Source organism: Rhinopithecus bieti, unplaced genomic scaffold, assembly GCF_001698545.2.
Source record: "Rhinopithecus bieti isolate Rb0 unplaced genomic scaffold, ASM169854v2 scaffold_21703, whole genome shotgun sequence".
NCBI classification, from domain to species: Eukaryota; Metazoa; Chordata; class Mammalia; order Primates; family Cercopithecidae; genus Rhinopithecus; species Rhinopithecus bieti.
Genome location: NW_016812332.1, coordinates 5,252,114 through 5,266,808, shown reverse-complemented (window position 1 = coordinate 5,266,808; position 14,695 = coordinate 5,252,114). Strand labels below are relative to the sequence as shown.

Sequence of the window (14,695 nt, the reverse complement as noted above, 5' to 3'; positions counted from 1 at the left end):
AATAGGAGCAATACAGTTTTATATTTAAAGTAATGTCATGAGACACCAAGATAGTAATCCAGGAATGCTCAAATTGTGTTTTTTAACTATAAAGTATAAATTTAGTGAAAAAGACTAATTTCCAATAAATAATAGACAAGTATTAGAATGAAAAACATCACGTTCTATATAAATTTACTAAGGGAGAACTTTCGGTGAGGTTATCATAATTTTATTTTATAATCATAAAACTTTTCAGGAAATAGGTTACCAATTTGATACTGTAGATAAATTAACCCCAGTCATATACATATTTTTTAAAATGCGAATTTTTGGCAATACAGTTGAGAAGAATGATTTTGTAATTGCATATCTTTCTGTGTCTGGAATTCATCCCCTGTAAAGTCCTCTGGCCATGGGTGGCAGTGGCCTGCGGTCAAAATCTAAACGTAAGTTCATCATCATCTTTTAATTTTGTGGTCTTGAGCTTTTGACCCAAAGAGGGGTTGGGGTTTCACTAGGGCAGGACTAAATGGAGCAAACACTTGTCTTTGGAGCCCAAGCACTGACCTTAAAGATGTAAAATGAATTGCCTGCTCCCAAGGTTATTGTTATAATCAGGTATGTGAAAATGAGCAGTAAGAATGTGAAGGAGAGAACGGAAGAGAGAGAGAGAGAACATTTCTTGGTTTGCTATAAGTATTTAGTACATATTTTATACTTTTTAATTTTATTTTTTAACCACATTCTGCTTTAAAAACTGTACATGGAAGAGTCAGGCTTCTGACTTTTAATGAATTGCTGTGAAATTTGGTTACATACATTACTCCAACCCTGTGAGGGGGGGGACAATTATAGTTCATTATATGCATCTCAAGTTGTTTATTCATTATGATGCACAAGGATAGTTTAAGGACTTGTTTCTGCCAAGAGCTCCCCCCACCAAATAATTTCACAACAGAGTAAAACACATGGACTTTATATAAAGTAAAATAGAAGTGATATAAGGGTTGTATTTTTATAGCTGTATTTGAGTACATTTCAAATGAATGTTTGTTAAACAGGGGGAAAAATCAGACTGGCATTGTCGTGATTCTAAGCGAATTAGGTGAGGCAGGAACAGGAAGAATCTGAGTAGCTTGCATTTAATTAGCACTTACTGGTACAAAATAAATTAGACAGATTTGTCTTGTTTTATGAGCAAGATCCTGTTTTTCTATTTCATTTTCTTTGTGCTTTTGGTAAGGACGGATCTGGCGCTTTGGATACTAAATAGGCAACTAATTCAATTGGTGCTTTCTCCGAGGGTCTGCTTGCAAACCGGTGCCAGACTCACTGGTCCTTTGTGTACTGCCCGCCCTGCATGTGTCTGGGCTCCCCTGGCCAGTCCGTTTTTTTGTCTCTGATGGTTAATAAGCTTTGAGCCTAGTAGTCAAATGTGGTGGGAACGGGGACAAGACGAGGGTCCTTAGTGAAGGTGTTTGTTGTTAAATAGAACAATTCAGCTGTCTCTTTAGAAAACTTGACAAAAGGAAATGCTCCCTGCTGAAAATTTTCTTAGCCTGTTGCACAAAAGATGAAGTTTGTTTAAGAAATTGCTGCTAAAGAAAGCGTCAACCCATTAAGGTAATTATATGGAACCTGTGCCGTATAACAGCTTAATTGATGTTAATGTTTGTCTAATTGGTGATTGGGAGAGTGCAAAGGACTAAAGGTCTTCCGAGCACTTTCAGTCACGGCTCTGAAAGGGGCTCTTCTGGTTTTCACAGTTATAACAATGCCTGCGCGTCTTTCTCAGATTACGCCTTGTTTTCAGCCCCTTACAGCATTCTGCTCCACTACTTAAAGCGTAAAATAAGGGTGAAGAGCCATTGTCTAATGCAGCCTTTTTCAAAGAGTGTTTCTGACAGGGATTGTTCTAGGAATCAGGCAGGAGAGAAGGGAGTGTGAGAGGTGAAAGCCACTATCACCCACTTGTGTCACCTCCCCAATGAGCAGCAAGAGCCGCCTAATTGCTGCATCTGTGTTTTTTTTTTTTTTTTTTCTCCAAGCCTCCATTCTCTTAAACAAGATCCTTACACCGATGCCACATGTTCCTGTGGAATCTATCAAACAAAACAAAACAAAAAAACACCCCAACCTGGCTGACATTTTTTAAATTGGCATAAAAAGAACCGTTAGGAAAACATACATAACAATTAAATGCACGCGCAAAAATATATGAACTTTTCTTTTTCCTAAGATTTCACACATTGTATGGACACACTTACAAATAGAATTAGATAAAAGAATACATTGTGGGTACCTAAACACATGTATGTGACTTTTCTGTGTAAAGATACACGCATGGTTATTATGTGGATACTTACACATGCAGACACAAATGTATAGATTTGGAAACCTTGCTTTTGTTTCTATATGAGAAAGCCATTTAAATGTGTCATCCATCTTTGTGTTTTTTTTTTTTAAGTCATAGTAAACACCGTTGATCCAGGTTATAAAACTCAACTGCTTAAATATTTTACATTCCTAGATAAACTGATTGAAGAGCCAAGATTTGTCTTAAAAAAAAATTCTCAGCTTACACACTCATTCATTCGCGCGTGCAGACACACACACACAATGCATTTAACATACCCACCCCACCCCCCCCGCACCATCCTGCAAAGTTATAGTTCTCAGGCTTTTGAATTTTTATGTTTTACATTCCTATATTTAACAGATTGATATTTTCCTGTTTGTTCTCTTTAAGATTTCTTTTCTACATACAGAGTGTATTCATGTGCTATCCTAATGAGGAAATGACGAGTTTTTATCAACCTTATTAAACATACACCCAGAAGATATCCATTTGAATAAGGGGCCAATTACTAAGTGTGTCTTCAGTTAGAAAGAACTTAGCTTTTACCTTGTACTTTGGCTCTCCATGTCTCTAATTAATTGAATCTTGAAATCGTTGGACTTTCAGCTTAAGAGAAGACTGAAGAAGGGAACTTAACAACACTGCCTATTCCTTTATGTCTAGAATGGGCTGGAAAAAACACCTGTAATGCTAAAAGACTCAGGCTTTTGTCTGTTTCTAATATTACTTTTCTGCCTAATTGCCATCACTGCCACGTACATTAGGCCCTTTTTCAGCAGGGTTAAAACAGGGCCAGTGATGAATGGAAAACTGATTGTACTGCTGTCAAACTTGAATGTGAGGCTTATTCTAGAGATAGAAGTATGAGGAAAAGGACAGAGAATTGCACTTCATTAAAGCTCTACCAAGCTGATTGGAGTGGAGGAGGTAATTGAGATTTAAAGTGGCATTCCCATCACACTGTCCCTTTTTCAACTTAACAACTGTCATTCAAGCCACATAGGGCAACAATTGGCCAGATTTCCCAGCTCTTCTGAGTAATAAAACAGACACTCACCTTCTGGCTATTCGTTTTACTTACTTTGTTCTAATTTCCAATTCATGTGTCATTAGTGAACGAAGATTGACAAGAAATAGCTTTGACCTCACAGATTTGACCTTCAACCCCAAAGACCCAACTCCAGTCTGAACATAGGTTGGAATATGCTAAGAAACACCTTTCCTTTGCACAAGAATGAATGGCAGTTTTTTCATCATTGTACCACCCCCTGCTTGCCACTACATTTAGACTATGAGACATGTCAACTGCCTGTCACAATTACAATAGACACAGCAAACCAGAATTTTCCCCAAATCCAAGGGGAACTTCCTGAACAAAGAGTAAATTTTATTGCACAGATTTTGGAGACCTCCAATTTGTAGAACCATAATGAATGCATCCCACAGACAAATAGGTAGTTGTTAATTATCCCAGCAATTTCTTTTTTTAATGTGCTAACAACACAGCATGCTAAGCCTTCATATCCTACACTGTTACCTGATGATCTCATCACATTTGCAACGATGGTAGTCTGGGAAGAAGGCATTATTATAGCAAGTATGCATGACAATAAGTTACATGATTATAATCCCTTATTTTCATGATTTAATAAAAAGAAAGTGTGATATTTTGGAAACAAATGGATTTAGCTACACCTTTACTAAACCAGTTGAAGTAGTTTACCTATAGAATCACTTTATGATAAACATAATCTTTGTATTTTCCTTGACTGAGTATCCTAAAGCTTACATATACCAATGTTGTGTCATCAAAGCATACCGTGGATAAAAAATGTTGAAGGGCAAGACCTATGACCTGAGTAATAACCGTCAATGAATTTAAAAGTAATTTATGCCTTTCACACAGTTTTGAATAGCAATCGGGTCCTGGAAATCTATTATGGCAAGGAAATTGTTATGGTTTTTTCACATTAAGTGGCAAACATTTGGATGATTCTTGTGTTACATCCCCCTCAACCCCTAAACAGAATAGTGAAATACATCACTTTATCGTGTCAAGTGTTCAAAAACTTGACTCCATTTCCTTCATGATAAAACTTTGAGAAACACTATCAGGTTGCTGCTTTGGCTTTATTTTAATGAATTGTGAAGTCATTTTCATTTTACCTGTAAAATTCATTCTTCTGCAGGTATTTTTTCCTTTTCAATCATGGATTTACCCACTTTAATGGATGTCACAGTCATTTGTTTTTCCCTTGCAATATTCTTCTCTTGTAACATGGATTCACATCACTCATTGTGCTTCACTGTATTTTCTGAATTTCTTGCTTGTGTTACTTAAAAAGGAGTATACAATAAATTTCCTTACAGCAGGAGGCATTAACTTTCATGAGAAATCACAATTGTTACCACATCATCCGTAAGTACTCTCAAAGCTACCACTTTCAGAAAATTTAAATAAAAGTCAAATAACTGATTTTTTAAATGGTGATTACCATATAAATCAAAAGAATCATTTCAGAATAGGACAAACTTCCAGGGTATGACATGGTAAGAGTTTACTAATAACTATAAAAATGCAGGGATAAATGGAGTATTCTTTATTAGATCCGTGTCACAATTATGTTTGAAGCATGTTTTCAGGGTAATGACAATAACAAGTGCCATCATTTTGCCCCAGTGCATGTACCTTCTCTGTTACATAGTGCTCTTCCAGCCAAACAATAAAGAAAGCTCCTTGTATTTAGAATTTTGCTTTCTTGCGAGTAAATTTTTATGTCCTTATAGCTTAGAGAAGGTCAGAATTTACAGTTTTATCCCAGCAGCACATTGTGATCATCAAAAGAAATAGATCTCTAACTGTTGGTAGCTTCTACAGAAATGTCTTTTATCCTACACCTGTGACAATTGCCCTGTGTTAGTGAAGCCAACAGGGTCAGGCCACAGGTCAAGGGTCAGGGCACTGTCAAGGGGAAGTTATTCTTCATTCTACTAAATCTTATCATTTTCTTCTAATGTGATATCCACCTGTCAGAGAACGTAGGCGATTGTCTTGTCTAAGTGCTGTGCTTTCTACTTCAAAGAAAGTACATTTTATTACTTTTTTATAATTACCATTTTTTATTTTCAAAATTTTATCTTCCAAATAAACACACTGAACTGATAAGCCATCTCCAAGACTTAATATTTTTATACTAAAATCACAACAAGAAGTGATACTGAAAACAGGGTTCAGGTATTAGTGTCGGTTTGACTGATTTAATGGTTATATTATGAATTGAGTTAAAAAAAGAGCTAACTAAACAAATAATGAAATGAGTAGCAGTGGATAATGAATAGTAGAATAGCTTGATGACTTTATGTGTGCCTAAGTGAGTGTATTCCTACATAATGGCACGCTCACCACAGATATTATGGGCTAGCACAACATCCTGCTAGCAAGTAGGTTTCTAAGATATAATAAAACACGTTCTGAGAAATATTTTCATAACGGACTTCAGTTAAGTATACACAGTTGAATCTGCTTTTGCTATATTGTATATAATAAAATTCGACTTCTAATGCAGTATAGTGAAAGACTCAGTTACTCAGTGTAATGCAGTATGCAAATTGCAATTCCCCTTGTCATGAGATTCCACTCACAAGAAAAATTTGTGTTAGCATCTTCCAAAGGAAAAAAAATGATATCTCAAAGCTTTAAAAGGCACGTTACAAGTGACTAAGTTTGGCCATTTAGTCCTTCTCTCTCATTGCAAGGAAAATAAATCACAAATAAGTTTCGTGCTATCCTTCATACTCAGAGAAATGTAAACCAAATATCTAGCATTTCATATCTTTTCTTTCTGGCAATTCCCATAAGAATAACATAGTGCAATGAAAAGTTATAGATGGAAACTCAAGGAGCCATATGCTTTAGCCTCAAATCTGCTATTAGCCTGCTGAGTAGCATGAGCCTCAGTTTCCCCAGCTGTCAAACGGAAGTAAGAGTGTTATTCTCAACTCTATAGATTTTTAATGGCTTAACAGTATCTTTTCCCATCATGTTTAAGAGATAGAAACCTTTCTTTTGTGCTCCTTACAAAGAGTTTTATCTTAGTTCTTAGTAAAAGCTATCTTAGTTCCTAGTAAAAGCATATATGTTTCACCCACATGGTCTTAATCTTGAGGACAGGAATTTATCTTCTTCATTTTTTTACCTAATGACTTAGCAAAGTGTCTGTTGAATTAATAAATGAGGAAATAATTCTTCGGGTAACTACATATCCTGCTTTATGCCTATTTTGACTTTATGCCTTTATGCCTGTTTATTTACTAATAGGCCTATTTCGCTTTCAAACATATCCCAGTTTGGATGACAAATTATATGGTATTCTTCATTTCCTTAAAGGAAGAAGAAACTACTTATATCACCAATTTATTTGAGATCAATTGATGTCGCTCGGATTTCTCTTTTCTTTACAAAATAACTCTAATTTGTCTACGTATCTTTATAACCTGTTTGTTTTAAAGTTTAGATATTAATTTAGTGAACAACTGAAGCATATATTTGGGCTTCTGCACTTATTGCTATATTCAAATATATCCAATATTTAAATCACTCTGCTTCAAAGACAATTTTGAGTTCCTTACAAATTTAAGGTTATAGAGTTCTAATAAATATAGTCCTATTTTTAAATGGATCCCCCAGACTGCATCTAAAGGTCTCACATTTTAATAAGCATTATCTTAGGTAATCAACCCTCTGTGTTATTTGTCATAGTTGTGCATAAAACTATCTATTAATGTATCTCCTGAAAGAAATAACCTTCTACTAGCAAGCAGAAATAAACAATATATTTCAATAGATCTTGTCGTAGAACATACTAATTCTGTAAACAGGACACACTTGCGAGGGCAAGGATAGAATCATATGTTTTGTCTTTATGATAATAACTGTTGTAAGAAATGACACCTTAAAACATAAAGCATATAGTTCAAAAATTGATATATTTGGGCCCTGTGTCTGTGTATAGCTATATATTAGGAACATGACAATTTGTGATGTCAGCATGAACAATGATTTTCCTAAGAAGACATTTCCAAATTCACCCACCTTTTTGTCCAGTCTTGACATGTTTTTCAAACAATCCACTCACTTATTTAAACATTCTACATACTGATACATCAAAAGCTCTGATAAAGGCCTTGATGTAAAAACAAACCAAAACAGAGGGGAAAAAATACATGGTTGTTTTGCAAAATAGAACTCTTAGCTTATAAGGAAAATAACTTTTTCAACATTTAATATTTCCAATTGAAATACAGACATTTATTGTAGGTTCTTTAGGAACCTGTAATACTGCTACTGGTTCCATGTGGTCAATGTGCGTAACTCAATTTTTGACTTCTGAGGTAATATGGAAGCAAATATTCTCAGAAACCAACAGACACATTGTGCAGATTTGGACACTAGAAGAGCCAGCTACCTTCTGTTTTATTATAGCTTTGTTGTTTCATCTTCGTCATATCATATCCAAGTAAAATTGGAGGAAAATGTCAGAAGAAGCTTACAGGTGAGTCATGGCGATCACTTCTGACCAGCCACCAGTTGAATCACCAAACTACAGTAATTGCTCTTAATAAGCTTATCACTGGCCAAATGGAAAGGGGAAAATGAGAGTGGACCCTACAAATGTTCAATAACTTCCAAATCTTTAACATAATTACATTTTAACCTTGGTTCAGCTCAAAATAATATTGGTTGAGATAAGTAAAGATAGACAAGTAAAAACAGTATTGATGGCACTTCCTAGATTTCTCAAGACGTCATGAGTTCTTTTAGCATCTTTCTGCCTTGTAATCAAGCCTGAATTCAGTTGTTCCCAAAAAGTTAGGAAAGCTAATAACCGAAAATAAAATAAAAGGAAAATTGTGCCTGTTTCTATGCCTGAGTTATGTACATTTAAGGAAAAAAGTAGAATCTTTTCAATACAAGTACCTGAATAATTTATGTGAAAAGCAAATATATTCCTTGAAATGACCTATAAAGAATGCTCTTCCTCTCTACATTAAATATCTAGTAAAACCTTCTTTCCTCAATGTGAAGAATTACGGAAATGTACGCAAAATAGCCTTGATTAAATACATGGAGATAAGCCTCAAAATCAATTCAGCTGAGCATGAAAGTCACAAAGGTAGAAACTTGATGACTTTAACTTAAATATTCTTTAAAGAATTAATTGAGAAGTATTCTAGTAGAGGGGGAAATGTCTGAAATGGAGTCTGTTGTGATCTCTCATCAACTTTGATTCCTCTAAGTTTGTTGATTCAGATGCTCTGATGCCTTTTACTATTAAGATTCTTAGTTGTGAAACATTTTTCGCTTTATATGTCTTCAGAATCCAGGTTGCTTTTTAGTGAAATTATTTATTTTGAGGTAATTGTGTAGTCATATGCAATTGTAAGAAATAATACAGAAGATTCTACCCCCAGTTTTCTCCAGTGATAACATTCTGCAGAACTACAGTACAATATCACAACCAGGATGTTGACATTGACAGTATTAAGATACAGAATATTTCTATCACCACAAGGATCCCTCATGCTGCCAAATATAACCACATCCACTTCCTCCTACCTCTACCCTCTCCTTATATTGTCAACCATTAATGTATTCTCTATTTTGTAATTTTGCCATTTCAATGTTATATAAACAAAATCATAAAAGATGTTACTTTTTAGGATGTTTTCATCCAGCAAAATTATGTGGAGAATCATCCAGATTGTGGCATGTATTCATATTTCCTTCCTTTTTATTGATGAGTAATATCCCATGGTATGGATGTTCCGCTGTTTGTTTAATCAATCACCTGTTAAAGGATGTCTGGATAATTTCCAGTGTAGGAAGATTATAAATACAACTGCTGTCAACATTTATGCACAAGTTTTTGTGTGAACATAAGTCTTCATTTCTCTGAGATAAATGCCCAGGAGTGTAATCGACAGTTAATGTGGTAGTTGCATGCTTAGTTCTTTAACTGCCAAACTGTTTTCCACAGTGTCTGTACCATTTTATATTCCCACCAGCAATATATGAATTATCCAGTTTCTCTGAAGCCTTGTTAACATTTGGTCTTGTCACTCTTTTATATTTTAGTCATTCTGAAAAGCTTATATGATATCTTGTATTTTTTTATATTAATAAACTTTATTTCTTAGAGTTGTTTTAGGTTCACAGAGAAAATGAGAAGAAAGTACAGAGAATTTCCAAATATCTCCTGTCCCCACACGTGTACAACCGCCACCACTATTGATATTCTACACCACAGTGATATATTTGTTATAGTCAATGAACCTACATTGACACATCATTATCACCCAGAGTCCGTAGTTTACATTAGGTTTACTCTTGGTGTTGAGAAAAGGTATAGTAACAAAAGTATAACATGCATTCACCATTGGTGTACAAAGGTGTGGTAACACAAATATAATGACATGCATTATCATACTTTATAACTTCACTGCCCTAAAAATCCTCTGTGTGCTGTTTATTCTTTCTCCCTACCTCCTAACCCTTGTCAGCCACTGATCTTTATACTGTCTCCATAGTTATGATTTCTCCAGAATGTCTTATAATTGGAATCACACAGTATATAACTCTTTCAAGTTGGCTCCTTTTGCTTACTAACATGCATTTAGGTTTCCTCTATGTCTTGTCTGGCCTTGACAGCCCATTTCTTTTTAGTGCTGAGTAATATTCCACTCTCTGGATGTACCATGATTTATTTATTCATTCACCTACTGAGAGATATGGTTGCTTCCAAGTTCTGACAATTATTGATAAAGCTGCTATAAAAAATGCAAGTACAGATTTGTGTGTGGACATAGTTTTGTTATTCATTTGGGTAAATACCAAGGAACACAATTTCTGTATCATATGTTAAGAGTATGTTTAGTTTCCTAAGAGACTGTCAGTCTTCCAAAGTGACTAAATTATTTTGCACTCCTATCAGCAATGAATTAGAATTCTAATTGCTCTACATCCTCGCCAGCATTTGGTGTTGTCACTGATTTGAATTTTGGCCATTTCAATATGTTTATAGTGATATCTCATTATTTTAATTTGTAATTTTCTATGACACATATTGAACATCTTGTCATATGCTATCTGTATATCTTATTTGTTAAGAGTTTGCTCAGGCTGCAGTCTTTTGCCCTTTTCTTTTCTTTCTTTCTTTCTTTCTTTCTTTCTTTCTTTCTTTCTTTCTTTCTTTCTTTCTTTCTTTCTTTCTTTTTTTTTTCTAGTTTCACTCTTGTTGCCCAAGCTGGAGTGCAGTGGCATGATCTCAGTTCACTACACAGCTCTGTCTCTTGGTTCAAGCAATTCTCCTGCCTCAGCCTCCCGAATAGCTGGGAGTACAGATGCACGCCACCACGTCCAGCTATTTTTGTATTTTAGTAGAGATGGGGTTTCACCATGTTGGCCAGGCTGGTGTTGGACTCCTGACCTCAGGTGAGCCACCCATCTCGGCCTCCCAAAATGCTGGGATTACAGGCGTGAGCCACTGTGCCCATTTTGCCCATTTTTAAATCAGATTGTTCATTTTCTTGTTGTTAAGTTTTAAGATTCCCTTGTAAATTTTGTGTTTTTTGTTTGTTTTTCCCCCCTTTGTTCTTATTTATTTGTTTGCTTCTTTGCTTTGATATGGAGTCTCATTCTGTTGACTAGGCTGGAATGCAGTGGTGCAGTCTCAGCTCACTGCAACCTCTGCCTTCCAGGTTCAAGTGATTCTCCTGCCTCAGCCTTCCAAGTAGCTGGGACTACAGGCAGGTGCCACCATGCCGGGCTCGTTTTTTGTATTTTTAGTAGAGATGAGGTTTTACCATGATGGCCAGGTTGGTCTAGAACCCCTGACCTCAAGTGATCCACCCACCTTGGCCTCCCAAAATGCTGGGATTATAGGCATGAGTCACCGTGCCTGGCCTCCTTTGTATATTCTGAATAGCAGTCCTTTATCAAATGTATATTTTGCAAATATTTTTTCCCAGTTTGGGGCTTGGCTTCTTACTCTTTTGTCATTGTGGGTTTACTTTGCAATTCCCTAATGGTTAATGATGTTGAACATTTCTGCATATCTTTATTTGTCATATGTGTGTCCTTTTCAGTGAAATATCTTTCCATATCTTTCTACCATTTTTTCAATGGATTTTTTGTTGTATTTTAGTTTATTGCTGACTTTTAAGAGTTATTTACATATTCTAGATAATGAATATCTGGTTTGCAAATATTTTCTCACAATCTGTACCTTGTATTTTCATCTGCTTAAAGAGTCTTTCATAGGTAAAATTTATAATTTTGAAGAAGAAACATTTATTCATTTTTAGCTTTATAGATTTTGCTTTAGGTGTCAAGCCTAACAACTTTGTCTTAAGCCTGCATCCTGAATACTTTCTCCTACGTTTTATTTTAAACATTGTGTAGTTTTATATGCTACATCAAAGTCCATGATCTATTTTGAGCTAATTTTTATATAAGGCATGAGACTCAGCTCAAGGTTTATTTTTTGCCCTATGGATGTTCAATTGCCCTAGCATCATTTATTGAAAAGGCTATCTTTCCTCCATTAAATTGCTCTTGCACCCTTTTCAAAAATTGCTTGGGCATATTTGTATGTGTCTATTTCTGAGTTCCCTATTCTGGTCCATTGATCGATGTGACTGTCCCTCCACCAACACCACACAGGCTTGGATTATTGTGGCATTATAATAAGAAGAATATGAGAATAAGAATTATATTTTTATTCTTATTTTCAAAATTGCTGTACCTAGTCTAGTTTTTTTTTTTTTTTTTACTTTCCATATAGACTTATAAAAGTATTACTTATATCTACAAAAAGTATTGCTGGAATATTGATAGGAATTGGATTAAACCTGCATGTTAGTTTGAGAATTGACATCTATACTGCTTTGATTTTCCCAATGCACAAACACAGTACCTCCCTCTGTTTGTTGAGATTTTCTTGATTTCTGCTGTCAATGTTTTGCAGTCTTCTTCATACAAGTTTTGTGTTTTATTAGATTTACACTTAATCACTTTATTTTGAGTGAATTTACATGGTACTGTATTTTTAATTTTGATGTCCACATATTCATTAGTAGTATTTAGAAATACAATTGTTTGTTGTATATTTAACTTACACTCAACATGCTGAACTTAATTATCAGGTTTATAAGATGTTTTTTTTGGTAGCTTCTTTGGAATTTTCTAGGTAGACAATCATGCCACTGGCCAGTGGGGCAGTCTTATTTCTTTATTTCTGATCTGTGTTTTAATTTTTTAAAATTATGCGTCTAGAACATCTAGTACTTTGTGAAATAAGAGTGGTGAGAGCAGACGTCCTTGTTTCACAACTTTGGGAGAAAGCAGTGTTCAACCATTAAGTATAAGGTTAACTGAAGGTATTTTGTAGATGCTATTTATCGAGTCTGGGAAGTTCAGCCTCATTTCCAGAATTCTCAGAGTTTTCATCACAAATGGATATTAAATTTTGTCAAATCCTTCTTAAGAACCAATTGCCAAGATTATGTGATTTTTCCTTTTTACCTCTTAATATGGTAAAGATTATATTGATTGACTTTTGGATATTGAACTAGCTTTGCATCACTGAGATAAACTCCACTTAGTCATAGTGTATAACTTCTTTTATACGATGGTGAATTTCAATTGCTGATACAGTCATATGTCACTTAGTGACAGACATATATTCTGAAAAATGTGTCATTAGGTGATTTTGTTGTGCAAACATCAGAGAGCATATTTACACAACTAGATAATCAAGTCTACTACACATCTAGGCTATATGGTATAGCCTATTGCTCCTAGGTCACAAACCTGTACAGCATGTTACTGTACTGAATACTGTAGGCAGTTATAGCACATTGCTAAGTATTGGTGTATTGAAACATAGAAAAGGTAAAGTAAAACTCTGATACTATTTCTTATGGGATTACTTATGGGATTACCATCGCATATGCAGTCTGCGTTGACTGAAACATTGCTGTGCATCACATAACTGTATTTTATTAAGGAGCTTTGCATTTATATTCATGAGGGATATTAGTGTCTAGTTTTCTACTTTTGTACTGGGGATACTAGCTTCAAAAATGAATTGAGAAGTATTCTCTTCTCTTTTATTTTCTGGAAGAAATTGTATAGTAGTGGTGTTAACAATTCTTTAAACATTTGGTAGAATTCTCCTGTGAAACCATCTGGGCTTGAAAATTGCTTTATCAATTACAAATCTGATTTCCTTGTTACAGGGTTACTTTCATTTTGAATTTCATGTTTGATAAGTTACGGTAGTTTGCATTTTTTGAGGAATTAGTTCATTTTATCTAACTTGTCAAGCCTATATGTATAGAATTTTTGTAGTGTTCCCTGGTTATTCATTTGATGTCCACAGAATCATAGTGATGTTCCCATCTCATTCCTGATATTGGCAACTTGTTTTGTCTCTCTTTTTTCTTTGACTTACTAGAGGTTTCAACTTTGTTAACCTTTGCAAACAATGAGTTCTTTATTTCATGAATAGTTCTCTACTGTTTTTCCTTCAATTTCATTTATTTCCACTCTTTATTAAATAATTTCCTTTCTTTTTTTATTTTCTTCCACTTGCTTTGGGTTTGTTTTTATTTCCACTGTTATATTCCTGGATGAAAGGTTAGAGTGCTTCATTACTAACACCACAGGGATGGGAAGAAAAGGATGGAAAGATCTGGCTAGGAGCCAGTGTATTAGTCCATTTTCATGCTGCTAATAAAGACATACCTGAGACTGGGTAATTTATAAGGAAAAAGAGGTGTAATGGACTCAGTTCCACATGGCTGGGGGGGTCTCACAATCATAGCAGAAGGTGAAAGGCATGTCTTGCGTGGTAGGAAGTCAGAGAGAATGAGAACCCAGTGAAAGGGGTTTCCCCTTATAAGATCATCAGATCTCATGAGACTTACTCACTATCATGAGAACCTCACGAGAAGGACCCCACACCATAATTCAATTACTTCCCACTGGGTCGCTCCCACAAGCCATGGGAATTATGGAAGCTACAATTCAAGGTAAGATTTGTGTGGGGACACACCCAAACCATATCAGGGAGACTGCCCTCGTACCTCATTAAGGCACAGTAGGCTTTCCAAGTGATCTCTACTGATCTCATAGGGCAGGAGTACAGAACAGGTTAAGGGAGAGAGTTCGTTACTGCTTGAGGGGAAGAGGAGAATTAAAGTCTCAGCTCCCTATACCATTTTGGCAAGGAATTTGAGGTGCATCATTGCAGCCTAGAGTGGGTGGAGGTTTAGTCTCCTAGCTCAGCCTTT

General features: G+C 35.3%; 1 long non-coding RNA gene across 1 annotated transcript in view; it reads left to right on the top strand.

Annotated features, from left to right (window-relative positions):
* The first annotated feature begins 1,474 nt into the window (after positions 1–1,474).
* LOC108544663 (uncharacterized) overlaps positions 1,475–14,695 on the top strand; it is a 46,539-nt gene continuing 33,318 nt past the window's right edge. Inside the window, exons 1-2 of the long non-coding RNA XR_001889922.1 lie at positions 1,475–1,605; positions 7,733–7,893. This is a non-coding gene — a long non-coding RNA (uncharacterized LOC108544663). The remainder of the gene's footprint in view (positions 1,606–7,732; positions 7,894–14,695) is intronic.